The following is a 19340-nucleotide window of genomic DNA, read 5'->3' on the forward strand; positions in this document are numbered from 1 at the left end:
CTGCTGGGGGCTGGGTGGCATTACCTGCTGGGGGCTGGGTGGCATTACCTGCAGGAGGCTGGGTGGCATTACCTACCAGGGGGCTGGGTGGCATTACCTACCAGGGGGCTGGGTGGCATTACCTACCAGGGGGCTGGGTGGCATTACCTACCAGGGGGCTGGGTGGCATTATCTACAGAGGGCTGTGTGTGGCAACAAATTTAAATGAAATTCATCCGATTTTAAAACGGACAGGGAAAAAAACGGATGCAAAACGGGTCAAAATCGGCTGTTAAAAGCGGCAACACGGCCCGGAACGGTAGCAAAACGGATGCAAACCGGCCGGGAAAAACGGCCCAAAACGGCCGTTTTTATCGGCCGACACTCGGACCCTGTCGTGTGAATGAGGCATTACCTTATTTAACCTGCAGGATGAATGTCAAATTTAAAAAAAAAGTGCTTTTGTTTTTTTTTGGTCCTGTGTGCAATAGAAAACGATCAGAAAATCATCTGTACCCCATAAGGCTACCATTAAAAACTACAAGTCAACCAGCAAAAAATAAGCCCTCATGAAGCTACTGCGGAAAAGTAATAACATTATGGCTCTTAGGATCTGGCAACAAAAAAACACATACACGTGTTTTTATTGTGCAAAAGTAGTAAACATAAAAAACCCAAAGCTATAAATGTGGTATAGTCATAATTGTAACAATCTGTAGAATGAACAGTGTCAATTTAACCCCTTAATGACCGGGCCATTTTGCACGTTAATGACCAAGGATTATTTTTTGTTTTTCCACGGTCGCATTCCAAGAGTCGTAACTCTTTTCTTATTCCGTCGACAAAGCCGTATAAGGGCTTGTTTTTTCCGGGACGAGTTGTATTTTGTAATTGTACCATTTTTAGATGCTTATAACATATTGATTAACTTTTATTAACTTTATTTTAGGAGAGAATTGAAAATAAGCAGAAATTCCAGAATTGATTTTCACGCTATAAATTTACACCGTTTACTATGCAGCGTAAATAACATGTTAACTTTATTCTATGGGTCGGCACGATTACGGGGATACCAAATATGTAAAGGTTTTATATGTTTTTTCTACGTTTGCACAATAAAAAGCCTTTTAGAAAAAAATTACCGTATATATCGGCGTACAAGACGACTTTCTACACCCTTAAAAAAATGTCAAAAGTGTGGGGTCGTCTTATATGCCGGATATTGTCGGATATTAGGGATGCACGTTGCAGCCGCACAGCTCAGTATAGTACACATGACTATGAGAGCGGGGCTGCGGCTGTGTAATTCAGCCACAGCCCCGCTCCTGAGTCCTGACATATGCGCGCGGGGTCAGCATCATGTGATGCGGCCGGCGCTGCACTAATGATCTGCGGCACTGAAGACAGAACATGGCGGGCGCGCTACAAAGCACCCCCATGTTGTCTTCAGTGCCTGAACTGCCGCTCATTAGTGCAGCGCCGGCCGCATCTCCTCATGCTGACCGCGCGCGCACTTCCTGTCAGGAGCGGGGCAATGACTGTGTTACACAGCCGCAGCCCCGCTCTATAACGCCGGAGATCAGAGAACCTCTCATCTCCGCCGTTATTCCCGTGAATGCTGCGATCACAGCTGACTGCAGCATTCAGGGGAAAGTGAGAAGGGGGGATGCCCCTGGATCGCGTCACAGGGAATTCCTGTGACGCGATCGAGGGCCATACCATATATGGGCAGACAGCCCAGGGTCTATTGACGGACCCCAGGGCTGTCTGACCATATCTCTTGTTGTTAGGATATACCCAAGTATGTCCTAACAACTGCCTGTGTGCTATCCGTCCACAGGCTAATGTACTGGCACATATCTGATATATGTCAGTACATTAAAGTTTAAAAATAAAGTAAAAACAAAGTATGGTTACATTTTAAAAAAAATACACCTTCACCTTTTTTACAATAAACATTAAAATAAGTCTCAATACATAAAATACACACATTCAGTAATGGCGCGGACAACAATGTTTTTGCATCATTTATGATGTGTACGCTGTAAAAAAATGAAATAAACACGGCTTTCATTCACTTATTAATGTGAGGCGCGAGGTGCGATGAATTTACCCTCCATGTTCCTCACATTAATAGTAATTAACCCCATCATGTACCTCGCCTATCTGCGCATGCGCGAGTTCAAAGAGACAGAGTCCTGGGTCCTGCCGCCGATGGCCATAGTGAAGCGCTCCTGCACGAAATGGTGAGTATATCTTAAATTCTATATTTTAAGGGTAAAAGTTGGGGGTCGTCTTATACGCCCAGTCGTCTTATACGCCGACATATACGGTACTTGTTTTTGCATCGCCGCGTTCTAAGAGCCGTCATTTTTTTATTTTTCCGTCGATGTGGCCGTACGTGGGCTTGATTTTTGCGGGACAATGTGTAGTTTTCATTAGTACTATTTTGGGGTACATAGGACTTATAGATGAACTTTTATTTTATTTTTTATGGGGGGAATGGGAGAAAAGAGAGAATTTTGCCGTTGTTTTTTGCGTTTTCTTTGGACGCCGTTCATCCGGCGGTTTAATTAATGTGTTCATTTTATTGGTCAAGTTGTTACGATCGCGGGGATACCATATATGTGTATGTGTTATTTGTTTTGACCGTTTTATTAAATAAAACCACTTTTTGGGGCAAAACAGTAGTTTTATTTGACTTTGACTGTAATTTTTTTTATTTTTTTTTTCACAAACTTTATTTAACGGTTTTACTTTTTTTTTTTTTGTCCCACCAGGGGACTTCACTATGCGATGTGCCGATCGCATATATAATGCTTTGGTATACTTCGTATACCAAAGCATTATTGCCTGTCAGTGTAAAACTGACAGGCAACCTGTTAGGTCATGCCTCCGGCATCGCCTAACAGGCAGATGCTGAAGACAGACCTGGGGGTCTTTGTTAGACCCCCGGCTGTCATGGAAACCCGACGGCGACCCACGATTTGTTTGCGGGGGCGCCGATCGGGAGACAGAGGGAGTTCCCCCTTCTGTCAAACACATTAAATGCCGCTGTCACTGTTGACAGCGGCATTTAATGGGTTAAACTGCCGGAATCGGCGCGTGCTTCGATTCCGGCAGTTGCAGCAGGAGCCAGGCTGTGTATAACAGCCGTGCTCCTGCCGCTGATCGCGTGGGTAAACTGTCAGTACCCGCGCGATCACAGGACGGATATATCCGTCCTCCTGCGCGAACTAGCAGCTGCTGAGGACGGATATATCCGTCCTTCGGCGTTAAGGGGTTAAAGAGGCTCTGTCACCACATTATAAGTGCCCTGTCTCCTACATAAGGAGGTCGGCGCTATAATGTAGGTGACAGCAGTGCTTTTTATTTAGAAAAACTATCTATTTTCACCAAGTTATGAACGATTTTAGATTTATGCTAATTACTTTCTTAACCCCTTAATGACCAGCCTATTTTAAACCTTAACGACCAAGGTATTTTTTACGTTTTTCCATCGTCACATTCCAAGATCTATAACTTTTTTATTTTTGCGTCGACATAGCTGTAGAAGATCTTGTTTTTTGCGGGTCAAGTTGTATTTTTTAATACCACCATTTTGGGGTACATATTATTTATTGTTTAACTTTTATTAACTTTTTTTTGGAGGGGGGGAATAGAAAAAGCCCTGAAATTTTGCCACACTTTTTTGCATCCTAAATCTACGCCGTTTACCGTGTGGTATAAATAACACAATAGCTTTATTCAGTGGGTTGTTACGATTGCAACGATACAAAATTTGTATAGATTTTGCATGTTTTACTACTTACACAGTAAAAACGCTTTTTTTTCAAAATTATTTGTTTTTGTGTCTCCATATTTGAAGAGCCATAACTTTTTTTATTGTTCCACCGACTTGTAGTTTTTATTGGTACCATTTTGGAGTAGATGCGACTTTTTGATCACTTTTTATCACATTTTTTTCAAGTCAGGATTCACAGAAAACAGAAATTTTTCCATAGTTTTTTTATGGCGTTCACCGTGCGGGTTAAATAATGTAACAGCTTTATAGTCGGGGTCGTTACGGACGCGGCGATACCAAATATGCATAACTTTTTACTTTATTTTGTGTTTTTAATAGTAAAGCAATTTGTAAGGGGAAAAAGTGGGTTTTTAATTTTTTTTCACTTTTTTTTTAAATTAACTTTATTAAACTTTTTTTTAAACTTTTTTACTAGTCCCACTAGGGGACTTTAATATGCGATCATCCGATCGCTATTATAATACACTGCAATACTTTATTGCAGTGTATTACTGCCTGTCCGTTTCAAACTCACAGGCATCTGCTAGGACATGCCTCCGGCATGACCTAGCAGGCATTTACTACAGGCAGACCTGGGGGCCTTTATTAGACCCCCGGCTGCCATTAGAGACACAGACACTCGGCGATCGTATCACCACCGGGTGTCGGTGGGGGAGAGAGGGAGCTCCCTCCCTCTCTCCAAAACAACTCAGATGCGGTGCACGCTATTGAGCGCCGCATCTGAAGGGTTAAACGGGTGAGATCGATACTAATATCGATCTCACCCGGCAGAGCAGGGACGCTCCCAGCACTCAGCTGCCTCTGGCAGCTGAGAGCAGGGAGATTTGACGGCTCCCTGCTCTGTTTACTTATTCTGATGCAGTGCCGTAAAAAGGCTTATGCATCAGAATAAAGCCCATTAGTGGCCGCCGTGAAAAGGCATATTGGCGGTCACTAACGGGCATGTTTTTACTTTTTGACCAAGTGGGCGTTGTGGAGAGAAGTGTATGACGCTGACCAATCAGTGTCATACACTTCTCTCCATTCATTTACACAGCACATAGTGATCCTGCTAGATCAGTATGTGCTGTGTTAGGGCAGATTTACACGAACGTGATATAAGTCCGTGCAACGCGCGTGATTTTCACGCGCCTCGCACGGACTTATATTAGTCTATGGGGCCGTGCAGACAGTCCGTGATTTTTACGCAGCGTGAGTCCACTGAACGCAAAACGCACACGCTCGTGTAAATCCGCCCTTATACTGACACATTAACTCCTATCTGACATTTGACGTATCCATACGCCAAAGTCGGGTAGGGGAAGTATGGAACGGGCTCACAGAGTGAGGGCGGATTTACACGAACGCGATATATGTCCGCGCCACCCGCGTGTTTTTCACGCTTGTCGCACGGACCTATGCAAGTCTATGGGGCAGTGTAGACTGTCAGTGATTTTTGCGCAGCGTGAGTCTGCTGCGTAAAACTCACGACATGTTCTATATTTCTGCGTTTTTCGCGCATCACACACCCATTGAAGTCAATGGGTGCGTGAAAATCACGCGCACCACACGGAAGCACTTCTGTGAGATGCGCGTTATTCGCGCAACAGCAGTCAAAAGTATGTTCACACGCTTAACAAAATACGGAGCTGTTTTCAAGGGAGAACAGCTCCTGATTTTCAGCCGTTTCTTAAACCTGCGTTTTTTACGGACGTTTTTGGAGCCGTTTTTCTATTGAGTCAATGAAAAACGAGGAGTAAAAAAACGCCCCGTCAGAACAGAACGCCGTATTTCCCATTGAAATCAATGGTCATATGTTTGTAGGCATTCTGGTTCCGATTTTTCAGCCGTTTTTCGGGACGTATACGGCCTGAAAATGGCCCGTGTGAACATACCCTAAAAATTGCAGGGTGACTACGACAGAAATGCAGCACGCACACCTCCAAGGGTATGTTCACACGTAGTCAACAAAAACGTCTGAAAATCCAGAGCGGTTTTCAAGGGAAAACAGACCCTGCTTTTCAGACGTTTTTTTACCAACTCGCATTTTTCGCGCCGTTTTTTACGTCCGTTTTTGGAGCTGTTTTCATTGGAGTCTATGAGAAAACAGCTCCAAAAACGTCTGAAAGAAGTGTCCTGCACTTCTTTTGACGAGGCTGTATTTTTACGAGTCGTCGTTTGACAGCTGTCAAACGACGACGCGTAAATAACAGGTCGTCTGCACAGTACGTCGGCAAACCCATTCAAATGAATGGGCAGATGTTTGCCGACGTATTGGAGCAGTATTTTCAGACGTAAAACGAGGCATAATACGCCTCGTATACGTCTGAAATTTGGCCGTGTGAACATACCCCAACAGTCCAGTCTCTTAGGGTTTATTCACACATTGCTGTCATATTGCAGTTATGCCACAGCTTTGTAAAAATCAAGATATGACAACAATGTGTGAATACACCTTTAGGCCTTGTTCACACAATACAGATTTTGCCTGCATTTTTTAAGCTAAAATCAGAATTGGATCCAGGAGAGCAGACCTATAAGGCCTTGCTTTATAGATTTCTTCTGTTTAGGTTCTGTTCCTGGTTTTGGCTTTAAAAATACTTGCAAAATCTGCATGGAGAGAAGTGCATGACGCTGATTGGTCAGCGTCATGCACTCCTCTGTACAATGCCCACTTTGTCTAAAGTAAAAACACGCCCACTTGGGCATTAAGAAACTAATTAGCATAAAGCTAAAATCGCTCCTAACGTGGTAAAAATAGATCGTTTTTCTAAATAAAAAGCACTATTGTCACCTACATTATAGCGCCGATCTCCTTATGTAGGAGATAGGGCACTTATAATGTGGTGACAGCGTCTCTTTAAGGAGAGTGCCCAGGTGTGTTAAATAATGATAGCCACTCCCACTAACCTTGAGGGGAGTGGCGTGTGGTGCATGGATGTAAATGTGTAATACATGCAATAAATACTGTGTATAGTATACAAATGATAATGTAGTTATGTGCAATATAGGGGGCATTACTAAGTTTAGTACATAGGGGTCAGAGCTGTGAGTGATACAAAAGGTGTGAGTGCAGTGTGTAAAACATGGAGGGATAGTGTGTGGATAGTGAGGCACAGCATATCTCGCCGAATAGCAGCCTATTTAGAACGCCCATACTATGAGATAGAGCGGGCTGCCCTGCATGTAATGCCAAACACCTGCACACCACAAGACCTGGCCGCGTCCTGAAAAAAGTATATACAGTGTAAGTAACCATGAAAAAACATGGGGTATTGGTTGTCGTTTTGGCCAAAACAACGCAAGCTCGCAATCCTCGTCACGGATCCCCACACTTGCGAGTCCCTAACTTGAACTTTTCGTTCCAGGCCCTTTGCACACGTAGCGTAATTGCAGGCGGAAAATCTCCAGCGTATCACAGTAGCATCAAATTTCATCCACACACTGCAGAAAATATCTGTGCAGAACTTGTGCAGATTTTGGAGGCCCCCTTCACGTTACAGATTTTGTTGCGAAAATTTCTGCGACTGAAAATCCATTCATCTGGACAGGGTTGTTTTTGAAAAAAAAAAAAAAAACAAAACCTGGAGGCAGGATCAACAGACCAGCGAATGGGAGCAGGGACGCATCACTACGGGAGTGCCAGGGTATAGGAGTATAGTCTTTTTTCTAATACCCTTTTCTTCTCCACAGCAGCAAATCAGTCTGAAAATCTGCACCAAATCAAACACCATTTTTAGCCGGAATTTTAACTTTTAGCCGGAATTCCCTGCAGAATATGGGTCGGTTTTGCTGCAGAGTCCAGGTAGAATTTCCGAGAAATAAAGGAATAACTTACAAAGCTGAGCTTCTTTACCAGTGCTAGGCCACCATTTCCTTTTGGGAAGGCTCTCTGCCCTTTCCATTAGTTAACCCTTTCCCCTAGTGCAGTGGTTCCCAAACTTTGAGAACGGGAGCCACCGATATTTTTGTTTGGAACCCCCACTGCTGTACTTACCCCCATTCAGTCTAATGTATTTTAACATCATTCGTAGTTAGATGCCAGTACTTAGCTCCATTAGAAAAAGAAGTCTCTGCAACAGGCCGAACTATGGCTGCTAATGGTGGGTCATATGACCCAACCCGTCCAACAGAGGCATAGCTAGGGGTTTAGCACAGGGAGGTGAAACATCTGAGTGGGCCCCCCACACAGTATAATGACCCCTTAGTAGCCCCCACAGGATAATGCCCCCATAGCTGCCCCTACACAGGATAATGACCTTTTAGTGCCCCCACACAGTATAATGCCCCTATAGCTGCCCCCACACAGTATAATGACCCATTAGCGCTCCCTACACAGTATAATGACCCCTTAGCGCCCCCACACAGTATAATGCCCTATAGCTATCCCCACACAGTATAAGACCCCCTTAGTGCCCCCCACATAGCTCCTCTCCCCAGCTCTTCCACTGTCCGTAGCAGTGACACGCCCCCTTCCCATTTCGGGTGAAAAGACTGATCTTCAAAGCTGAAGAGAGAGAGCGTGCACTCTCTCTGCGGCACTGTCCATATCTGATTGGACAGTGTCACAGTCATAGTAACACGCCCCCTTGCCAGTACACGCCCCGTTGACTGTTCTGGGGGTTATTTAAATATTGGGCGCCAAATATAACGGCAACCGATATCTAAATAACGGAGGGAGGTAGAAAAAAAAATGTAAAGTGCCCCAGGGTTTGTTCAGCCCTCCCCATTACATGCTGCACATGTATGGGGAGGGGAAAGGTTCTCATTAAAGAGGCTCTGTCACCACATTATAAGTGCCCTATCACCTGCCTAATCTGATAGGCGCTGTAATGTAGATAACCGTGGTTTTTATTTTGAAAAACGATAATTTTTTTAGCAAGTTGTGAACAATTTTAGATTTATGCTAATTAGTTCTGAATTACCAACTGGGCGTTTAACTTTTTACCAAGTGGGCATTGTTAAGAAACTAATTAGCATAAATCTAAACTAGCTCATAACTTGCTAAAAAATGATCATTTTTCAAAATACAAACCACTGTTATCTACATTACAGCGCCGATCAGATTATGTAGGAGATAGGGCGCTTATAATCTGGTGACAGAGCCTCTTTCAATCAGCGTTCCTCTCAGACAAGCTTTGAGTGTGTCCCAGAGCACATTGAGTGTCACCGTACTTTCATTATATTCAAAGTATTCCGATAAGGCAGATTCCACTCGCGAATTATAAATGCCTGTAACCAGAATGCAGTAAAAGGACCAAAGATACCATACATCTGTTGGAGTTGAAGATGTCTGAAGGGCCAACACCAATGCCGAAATATCAGATAAATTAGAGCTATAATCAATTGATCTTAAAGGCTGTAGAATACTAGGTGACCACATGGCCAGATCAATACGCGATAATGAATCGTGTGACCTAGAATGGGAAAATTGGCATTCTCCCGGGTGACGTGTACGCCATAAGTCAATTAGCAATAATTCCTGTATCAACTCTCCAAAATTAGACAAGAAATCTGTCACCAAGGTACTTTCATCATAAAGACGATCCCAATAGGGTTGTATCACATTATTAAAATCTCCCACTATTAGGATCGGAACCTCCGGCATAGCATTGACCCAGGACATCACCTCTCGAATAACCGCACGAGCATACGGAGGAGGAGCAATATATACAGATATTAGCAAATATTCAGTGTTGTAGATTTTACAGTGAAGACATACAGATCTGCCTTCTTGATCTATTCTGGATGCAATACAAATAAATGGAATAGATTTGTGGACCGTTATACTGACCCCTCTAAAATGTCCAGAAAAAGTTGAGTGATATTAACTTACTCATCCATGACCTATTCATGACATTTGGTCAGTCACCATCCAGAGGAGTCTCCTGGAGACAGACAATTGCTGGACTATGCATGCGCAGGCAGTCAAATAGTGAACATTGTTTAGTCGGAAGACCCCACACATTCCAGCTATCTGACATTGAGAAATCTGAAGTATATCAAGACAGCCATTTCTACACAGCACAGTAGCAATACCATAGAAGACCACAGGGTGACAGTAAGGAGACATACATATAACCATATTATTTGAAGATCCATTGCACATGTATATTCCCAAAAACCTGGATAAGAAAAAAATAACAACATCAACTATACAACTTTGCAGCTGCGGTATCTTAAAAACATGGAGCGATGCAGACCAGATATGAGAACGTCAAAAAGTCACCAAAAAATAGCAACGGGTCTCCCGCTCTTGAAAGGATACAAGTGCTCCTCAGGCCATATGAGCACATATTCAGTTGTAGCCGCCATTTAAAAACTCAAGACCGTACCCTCAGGAAAATCCTATTTTGAGCAGCGGACTTAGCTCAGCTCCTCTCCTCCTGTTGTAGTTTAATTTCATTTTGATCCAGCCACCGAACTGCCTCCTTATGGTTCTCGAAAAAATGCGTAGTACCCAGTGCCGCAACTCTCAATCAAGCTGGGTAAAGCATTGCATAGGATACATCTACGGATCTCAAACGGCGCTTAAAGAGACTCTGTCCCCAGATTATAAATGGCCTATCTCCTACATAATGTAGATAAGAGCAGTGGTTTTTATTTTGAAAAACGATCATTTTTTAGCAAGTTATGCGCAATTTTAGATTTATGCTAATTAGTTTCTTAATAGACAACTGGGCGTGTTTTTATTTTTTACCAACTGGGCGTTGTACAGAGGAGCGTATGAGGCTGACCAATCAGCGTCATACACTTCTGATTGTTCCAGCCCAGTGTGATTGTGCAGTGAAAGAAGCTGGGCTGGAACAATGAGAAGTGTATGATGCTGATTGGTCAGCGTCACACACTTCTTTACAACACCCAGTTGTCTTATTAAGAAACTAATTAGCATAAATCTAAAATTGCGCATAACTTGCTCAAAAATGATTGTTCTTCAAAATAAAAACCACTGTTATGTACATTACAGCACCGATCAGATTATGTAGGAGATAGGGCGCTTATAATCTGGTGACAGAGCCTCTTTAACCCCTTCCCTCTTTAGCCACTTTTGACCTTCCTGACAGAGCCTCATTTTTCAAATCTGACATGTTTCACTTTATGTGGTAAGAACGCCGGAATGTTTTCACCTATCCAAGCGATTCTGAGATTGTTTTCTCGTGACACATTGGACTTTGTTACTGACAAAATTTGATCGATACGTTCAGAATTTAATTGTGAAAAACACCAAATTTTAGCGAAAAGTTGCAAAAATTTGTATTTTTATCAATTTAAAATGTATCTGCTTGTAAGACAGGCGTTTATACCACACAAAATTGTTGCTAATTAACATCCTCCATATGTCTACTTTAGTTTGGCATCATTTTTTGAACATCCTTTTATTTTTCTATGACATCACAAGGCTTTGAACTTTAGCAGCAATTTCTCATATTTTCAAGAAAATTTCAAAAGGCTATTTTTACAGGGGCCAGTTCAGTTGTGAAGTGGCTTTGAGGGCCTTATATATTAGAAACCTCCAATAAGTCACCCCATTTTAAAAACTGCACCCCTCAAAGTATTCAAAACAGCATTTACAAAGTTTCTTAACCCTTTAGACGTTTCACAGGAATTAAAGCAAAGTAGAGGTGAAATTTACAAATTTCGGACTGAAGCACCGACCTCAGAATCAAAAGGAGCACCTAGTGGATTTTGGGGCCTTATTTTTATTAGAATATATTTTAGGCACATGTCAGGTTTGAAGGGCTCTTGCGGTGCCAAAACAGTGGAAATCCCCCAAAAGTAACCCTATTTGGGAAACTACACACCTCGAGGAAATTATCTAGGGGTATAGTGAGCGTTTTGACCGCACAGGTTTTTTGCAGAAATTATTGGAAGTAGGCCCTGAAAATAAAAATCTAAATTTTCTTCAAAGAAAATGTAGGTTTAGCTAATTTTTTCTAATTTCCACAAGGACTGAAGGAGAAAAAGCAACGCAACATTTGTAAAGCAATTTCTCCCGAGTAAAACAATACCCCACATGTGGTAATAAACGGCTGTTTGGACACACGGCAGGGCTTAGAATGGAAAGAGCGCTCTTTGGCTTTTGGAGATCACATTTAGCAGAAATGGTTTGCGGAGGCCATGTCACATTTACAAAGCCCCTGAGGGGACAAAACAATGAAAACTCCAAAAGGTGATGCCATTTAGGAAACTACACCCCTTGAGGAATTCATCTAGGCGTGCAGTGAGCATTTTGACCCCATAGGTGTGTCATAGAATTTATTAGAATTGGCCAGTGAAAATAAAAACAATCCTTTTTCTTCAATAGGACGTAGCTTTAGCTCCAAATTTTTCATTTTCTCAACAAAAAAAAGGAAAAAAAGAACCCAACATTTGTAAAGCAATTTCTCCCGAGTACGGCAGTACCCCATATGTGGTCATAAACGGCTGTTTGGGCACACGGCAGGGCTCAGAAGGGAAGGAGCGCCGTTTAGAGTGCAGATTTTGCTGGATTGGTTTCTGGGTGCCTGTGGGACCAAAACAGTGGAAACCCCCCAGAGGTGACAACATTTTGGAAACTACACCCCTCAATGCATTAATCTAGGGGTGTAGTGAGCATGTTAAACCTGCAGGTGTTTTGCAGAAATTAGTGTGCACTCGATGTTGCAGAGTGAAAATGGGATTTTTTCCATAGATATGCCAATATGTGGTGCCCACCTTGTGCCACCATAACAAGACCGCTCTCTAATTATGCGGTGTTTCCCGGTTTTAGATATACCTTATATGTGACCCTAATCTTTTGCCTGGACATTCGACCAGGCTCAGGAGTGAAAGAGTACCATGTAAAATTGAGGCCTAATTTGGCGATTTACAAAGTACTGGTTCACAATTGCAGAGGCTCAGATGTGAAATAATAAAAAGAAAGTGACCCCATTTTGGAAACTACACCCCTCAAGGCATTTATTAAGGGGTGTAGTGAGCATTTTCACCCCACAGGTCTTTTCCATAAGTGAATCCGGTGCGGATGGTGCAAATTAAAAATTAATATTTTTCCCTAGATATGCCATCTGTGGCAAATATGTCATGCCCAGCTCATGCCACTGGACACACCCCAAAAATTGTTAAAAGGGTTTTCCCGTGTATGGCGATGCCATATATGTGGAGGGAAACTGATGTTTGGGCACGCTGTAGGGTTCAGAGGGGAGGTAGCGCCATTTGGCTTTTGGAGTGCGGATTTTGCTTGGTAGTAGTTTTGTTTGAGTATTGCTGGTGTTTTCGTTTATAATGTAGGGGTACATGTAAGCTAGGCAGAGTATATCAGGGGCATAGTCCGGTGGTATAATAATGCGGTAAAAAAAAACAATAAAATGATCCATAGATGTGTGTTACGCTGTGAAGCAATCCTTTCTGCACAGGCCGGTGTCACACTGATATATGGCGTCCTTTTTTATGCCCCTTTTGATCCACACTCCGCACCTTTGCAGTTTGGGGAATTTTGCTGGGAAAGTGTTGTCCTGATATAATACGGGCACCGTCGCTTCCAGCAGATATGTTTGAGTCCTCCCCTTCCTGGTTCCCTAATTTTAGGTCCTTGATAAATCACCTCTTGAAACAGAAGAAATGTTCCCCTCGGGTCGGCACAACTGTATATTTTTTATTTCCTGAATTATTGGAGCCTTAACTAATTTAATTTTTTCACAGACGTAGTGGTATGAGGGCTGTTTTTTTGCGGGACGAGCTTTAGTTATTATTGGTACCATTTTGGGGTACATGCGACCTTTTGATCACCTTTTATCCTATTTTGTGGGAGGCAAGGTAACCAAAAAACTGCAATTCTGGCATAGTTTTTTTTTTTATACAAGGTTCACCACACGTTATAAATTACATTTTACCTTTAGGGCTTATTCAGACGAAAGTATAATACGTCCGTGCAACGCGCGTGATTTTCACACGCCTCGCACGGACCTATGTTAGTCAATGGGGCCATTCAGACAGTCCGTGACTTTCACGCAGTGTGTGTCCGCTGCGTAAAACTCACTACATGTCCTATATTTGTGTGTTTTCCGCACATCACTCACCCATTGAAGTTAATGGGTGCGTGAAAATTACGCGCAACACACGGAAACACTTCCATGTGACGCGCGTTATTCGCGCAACAGCAGTAAAAACTATGAATGAAAACAGAAAAGCACCATGTGCTTTTCTGTTTACAAACATACAAACGAAAATCACGCAGCCACGCATCATATGGTGATGAGACACGGAGCTGTTATGTACCTTTTGCGTGCGCAAAACACCGGATTTTTTGCGCGCGCAAAACACACACGCTCGTGTGAATCCAGCCTTATTCTGCGGGTTAGTACGATTCCGGCGATACCTAATTTATAGCACATTTTTATGTTTTACAATGTTTTGCACAATAAAATTACTTTTGTAAAAAGAATGTATTCTTTCTGTCACCATGTTGTGAGAACCATAACTTTTTAGTCGATGGAGCTATATGAGGGCTTGTTTTTTGCGAGACGAGCTATAGTTTTTATAGGTACCATTTTTGGATACGTGAGACTTTTTGATCACTTTTTATCAATATTTGTAGGGCAATGTGACCAAAAAACAGAAACTCTGGTATAGTTTTTTTTACACTGTTCACCGCCTGCAATAAATAGTATAATATTTTTATACCTCACGTCGTTGCGGTCGCGGCGATACCAAATACGTATGGTTTATTTATTTTTTTCAATAATAAAGGACTTGATAAGGGAACAGGGCGATTGTATTTTATTTTTTGAAACTTTTATGGTTTTCAAACGTATAAATTTTTTCACTTTTTTTTACCCTTTTTTTCAAGCCCCACTAGAGGACTTGAAGGTCCAACTGTCAGATTTTTGTTTTCTAATACATTGCGCTACCTACGTAGCGCAATGCTAGCAACTGCTAAGATGCAGCGATCGCTGCATCGAAGGGGTTAATGGCAGGGATCAGAGTTAGCTCCTGTTCCTGCCGTTACAGGTGGATGTCAGCCGTAACATACAGTGGACTTCCACCGCTGATGACGCCGGATCAGCTCCTGAGCCGGCGCCATCTTGCCGGCAACTACGGAAGGCAATCAGGCTCCGCCGCCGGGCGGGTCCTGACCAGCTTCCGTGTGAGGCAGACCAGGAGGCCAGTATTAGGCCTCCATTTGCCATTGCAGCCACCTGAACTCCGGCAATTTCATTTCTGGGGTTCCGATGAGCTGCAAACACCTTAAATGCTGCGATCGCGTTTGAGTGCTGCATTTCAGGGGTTAATGGAGGGATCGAAGCTAATTTCGGTCCCCGCCATTACAGCCGGATGTCAGCTGTAAGATAGCGCTGACATGCGGCGATGATGGCACCGGCTCAGCTTCTGAGCCGGTGCCAAGCATTTGGCGTATGGATACGGCAAAATACGGGAAGCACTGGCTTTCCATGACATACCCATATGGCTAATGTCGGGAAGGGTTTAACATCCAGAAACTGTGCCCTTTGCTTTTGGAAGTCTGCTGAGAAATCTGGGTAAAAAGCAACACGCTGGCCATTGACTGCAATACCTTTGTCTGGCAGCTTTAAGACTGGCGTCCCGATCCTTGTAATGCAGTAGTTTAATCGGAACTGGGTGTGGGGAGGCACCCTGAGGTAGAGGTCTTGTAGGAACTCGGTGCGCCCGTTCCACCGCATACAGTGCGGATAAAACAGATTTTTTTAGCCAGTCATCAAAGTGAGGCCCCATGCACACGGCCGTGCCCGTAAGCACAGCCCGCGATTTTGGCCACTGACAGCCCCGCCCACATTTTCGGGCCGTGCTTCCATACAAAGTATAGGAGCACTGGCCCGTAAATGAGGGAAAATAGGACATGCTCCATAATTCCCGGCACGGACACCCATTCGTAGCGCTACGGAAAAATGTTTGCGTCCAATAGTACCGAATGAGTCCGTAAAACTGTGGACCGTAGTACGGTCAGCGGTTTTACGCTCGTGTGCATGGGGCCTTAGCGGTAGGATTAGGCCCCTCAGTTTTCTCTGGTATGACCAGTACCCTAACATTATTGCGCTTCAAGCGATTTTCCAGGTCATCAGTTTTAGCAAACAAAGCGGCAAGTTGTTAATCGTGTTAGCAGCTATCAGCAACCAGGGAGGGTAGTTTATCTTTAACCTCACTCACACGGACCTCCACCTCCCGCTCATTGACTTTTTCAAATCATGTTTCATAAAGGACAGTTCTCGTCAGAGATTCAATTTTTAGAGTCTAATGAGACATTACATTGGGTCACCGCTTGCAATACATCCTTTAGAGTAGGTTCATCAGATCTAAGATGGCCACCACCCTCATTCTTAATGGGCACAGGGGAGTTTTTGGTGCTCACAGCGCTAGTATCATATCATTGGCCGGGACGTCAGCTACAGTTACGCCATCCTCTTTCTCCATTTCATCAGCCACATCCACAGGGAGTACCTCATAGCGATTAGGCACCCCCTAACAAACACTGCTAGCTTAGCAGCTGCTCCGGCAGCCGTCCCCTTCCCTGCTCTGGTGCCTGATGCAGGTGTGCCAGCGCCATTTTGGCTAGTCTGGCCACCGAACATTACAATAACACTCAAAAATTCTTTGGATAAAGCAGCACCCCTACCCCACGAACCACACCGCAAAGACGTCCACAACCCTGGCTTTCTTCAGCGGTGCTCGAGATGTCTCGTATGTCTGTGGAGAAAAATCGCATTTGTCAGTAGATTTCCTCCGTTACAAATTTGTGCTGAGAACTTACAACTCTACCCTTCACCGAGCCAAAAAAAACCCACCTCTGATACTTTTCATTCCTTAGGTCGTAAAGTGCAGACGCCGCTCACAGATCTCAGTGCTGAAGACCTGGCCACTTATTTTATAGTTAAAATTGACATAATCCAGCATCATTTTTTTTTTGTGTTAAACAGTTATTATATACATGATTAGACATTGTTCTAATTTTTTCACAAGTCAGGAAATATTATAAATTAGATTCTAATTTATAACATTTCCCTGTGCTGGTCACTAGAGGGAGCAATTCCCAAAATTGCAGCATTGGCATGTGGTAAAGCAACCACATTTCTTTATGCTGCAAAATTTGATAAGACACACTCGCTCTAGCGTCCTCAAACAACCCACGCTCCTTTATCCTGGCTAGTGCCAGGAGAAAGGAGGGGATTGAATGTTCAAACCTCCTACACTGTGTGGCGCCATTTTTTGAGCGAACACACAGTGTAGTAGGCTTACATACAGTGTTAATCACACCCTAAAACACATACACACACACAGAAATAACTTACCTGCTCCTGCCGCCGCCGCTCCCTCCGCTCCTAGTCCTTGCTTCTAATCAGATGTCCGGAAGCCGCGACCGGAAGTAGTCATCTTACTGTCCGGCCGCAGCTTCCAGCCACAAGAAAATTGTGCCGGATGTCGCTCGGCCGAAGACCTTTCATTTGGACTGTGTGGGAGCGGCGCATGCGCCGTTCCCACACAGACGGCGTACACCATAGTGAATGGAACGGCTCCCGTTCGCATTCTCTATGGGGATATATGTGCCGTATTCCATCTCTGTATGTCTCGTTAATCGACACATACAGAGATGAAAAAAAAATGGCAACCCCCATAGTGAAGAAAATGTTAGAAAAAAAAAAAAAAAAAGTAAAAAACACAAAACACACAAATAAATAACATTTCTTTTGATAAAACACTATCAAATTAATATAAAAAAAAAAAAATTAGCGACACCCTTCCTTTAAGGCCCTGTTCACACAGTTCTTTTTACATGTTTTGATGGGGAAACCCACGTCGGAAACCGCGCCAAAAAAAGTCAGAAAATGCCTCCCATTGATTTCACACACAATGCCTCCCATTGATTTCAATGGGAGGCGGAGGCGTTTTTTTCCCCGCAAGTGGATAAAAAACACTTGCGGGAGAAAGCAACATGCCCTATCTTTGGACGTTGACATCTCTGACCTCCCATTGACATCAATGGGAGGCAGAGAAAGCGTATTTCGCTGCGTTTTTGCCCGTGGCGCGAGCCAAAAACGCAGCGAAATACGGCGTGCAGGCAGATCAAAATCTACCTCAAAATTCGCAATGGAATTTTGAGGCAGAATTTTCTGCCTGCAAAAAACTCAGTGTGAACAGGCCCTAAGGGGTTTTTACACTGGTCGATTATCGGGCAGACAAGCGTTCATAGAATGCTCATTGCCGATAATTGACCTGTGTAAACAGGGCAGCGATCAGCAGATGAACGAGCAAACGCTCAATCATCTGCTTTTCGTATCGTTTTAAAAAAGTTAAGTATTATTGTTAATCGGCAGCACATCTCCCTGTGTAAACGGAGACGCGCTGCCGACATAACGAATGGGGACGACCGCTCAAAGCAACGTACGCTCGTCCCGACCCATAGCTCTTTTGACAGGAGCAAACGAGCGCTGATCAGCGATGTCTCGTTGATTGGCGCTCGCTGCACCGGCCGATTATCGGCCAGTGTACAATAGTCTTTAGTAACATCGATCCCCTTCCCTCCCACACTCCCTCTTCTTCACTTTCAGTATTTTACCCAACAACAGAAGAAGTCTCTAGGCTCCTTTCTTCCCGTCCTACTACCTGCCCTAGTGATCCTATCAGTGGTCTCTAACACCTCGTCCAGTCCCTCTCCCGAGCGGTCACTGGTCACCTGACTAAAACATTTAACCTCTCTTTCTTCTGGAATCTTTGCCTCTTTTAAACATGCCATTATAAAACGATTACTGAAAAAAACAACTATTGACCCATCCAGCGATGCCAACTACCGACCGGTCTTCTTCCCTTCATATCCAAACTCCCGGAACGCATGGTCTACTTTCACATTATCTGCCATCTCTCGAACTCCATTTTTGACCCCTTACAATCTGGTTTCCGCACTATACACTCCACAGAATCTGCCCTTACTAAAGTCTCAAATGATCACTTTGCGGCTAAGACTAACGGCAAATACTCTACGGATTCCTCAGGATCTCTCTGCAGCCTTTGACACTGTAGCCCTCCAACTTCTACTTAACATGCTCCAATCTATTGGCCTTAAAGAGGCTCTATCACCACATTATAAGTGCCCCATCTCTTACATAATGTGATCGGCACTGTAATGTAGATCACAGCAGTGGTTTTTATTGTGAAAAATTATAAATTTTGACAGAGTTACGACCTATTTTAGATTTATGCTAATGACTTTAATAGACAACTGGGTGTGTTTTTACTTTTTGACCAAGTGGGCGTTGTAAAGAGAAGTGTATGACGCGGACCAATCAGCGTCATACACTTCTCTCCATTCATGTACTCAGAACATAGTGATCTTGCGAGATCACGATGTGCTGTCACTCACACATTAACGTTACTTTAGCGCCTTGAGAGTGAATAGACATCGCTTCCAGCCAGGACGCAATGTCTATTCACAATCCCAACACTTCGGTAACGTTTGTGTGGGACTTAACGACAGCAAGCGTGATCTCGCGAGATCATGCTGTAAATGACAGCTCAACGTGATCTCGATGTGCTGCAAGTCCCACACAAACGTTACACCGAAGAGTCGGGATTG

Source organism: Rhinoderma darwinii, chromosome 2 (assembly GCF_050947455.1).
Source record: "Rhinoderma darwinii isolate aRhiDar2 chromosome 2, aRhiDar2.hap1, whole genome shotgun sequence".
Taxonomy (NCBI): domain Eukaryota; kingdom Metazoa; phylum Chordata; class Amphibia; order Anura; family Rhinodermatidae; genus Rhinoderma; species Rhinoderma darwinii.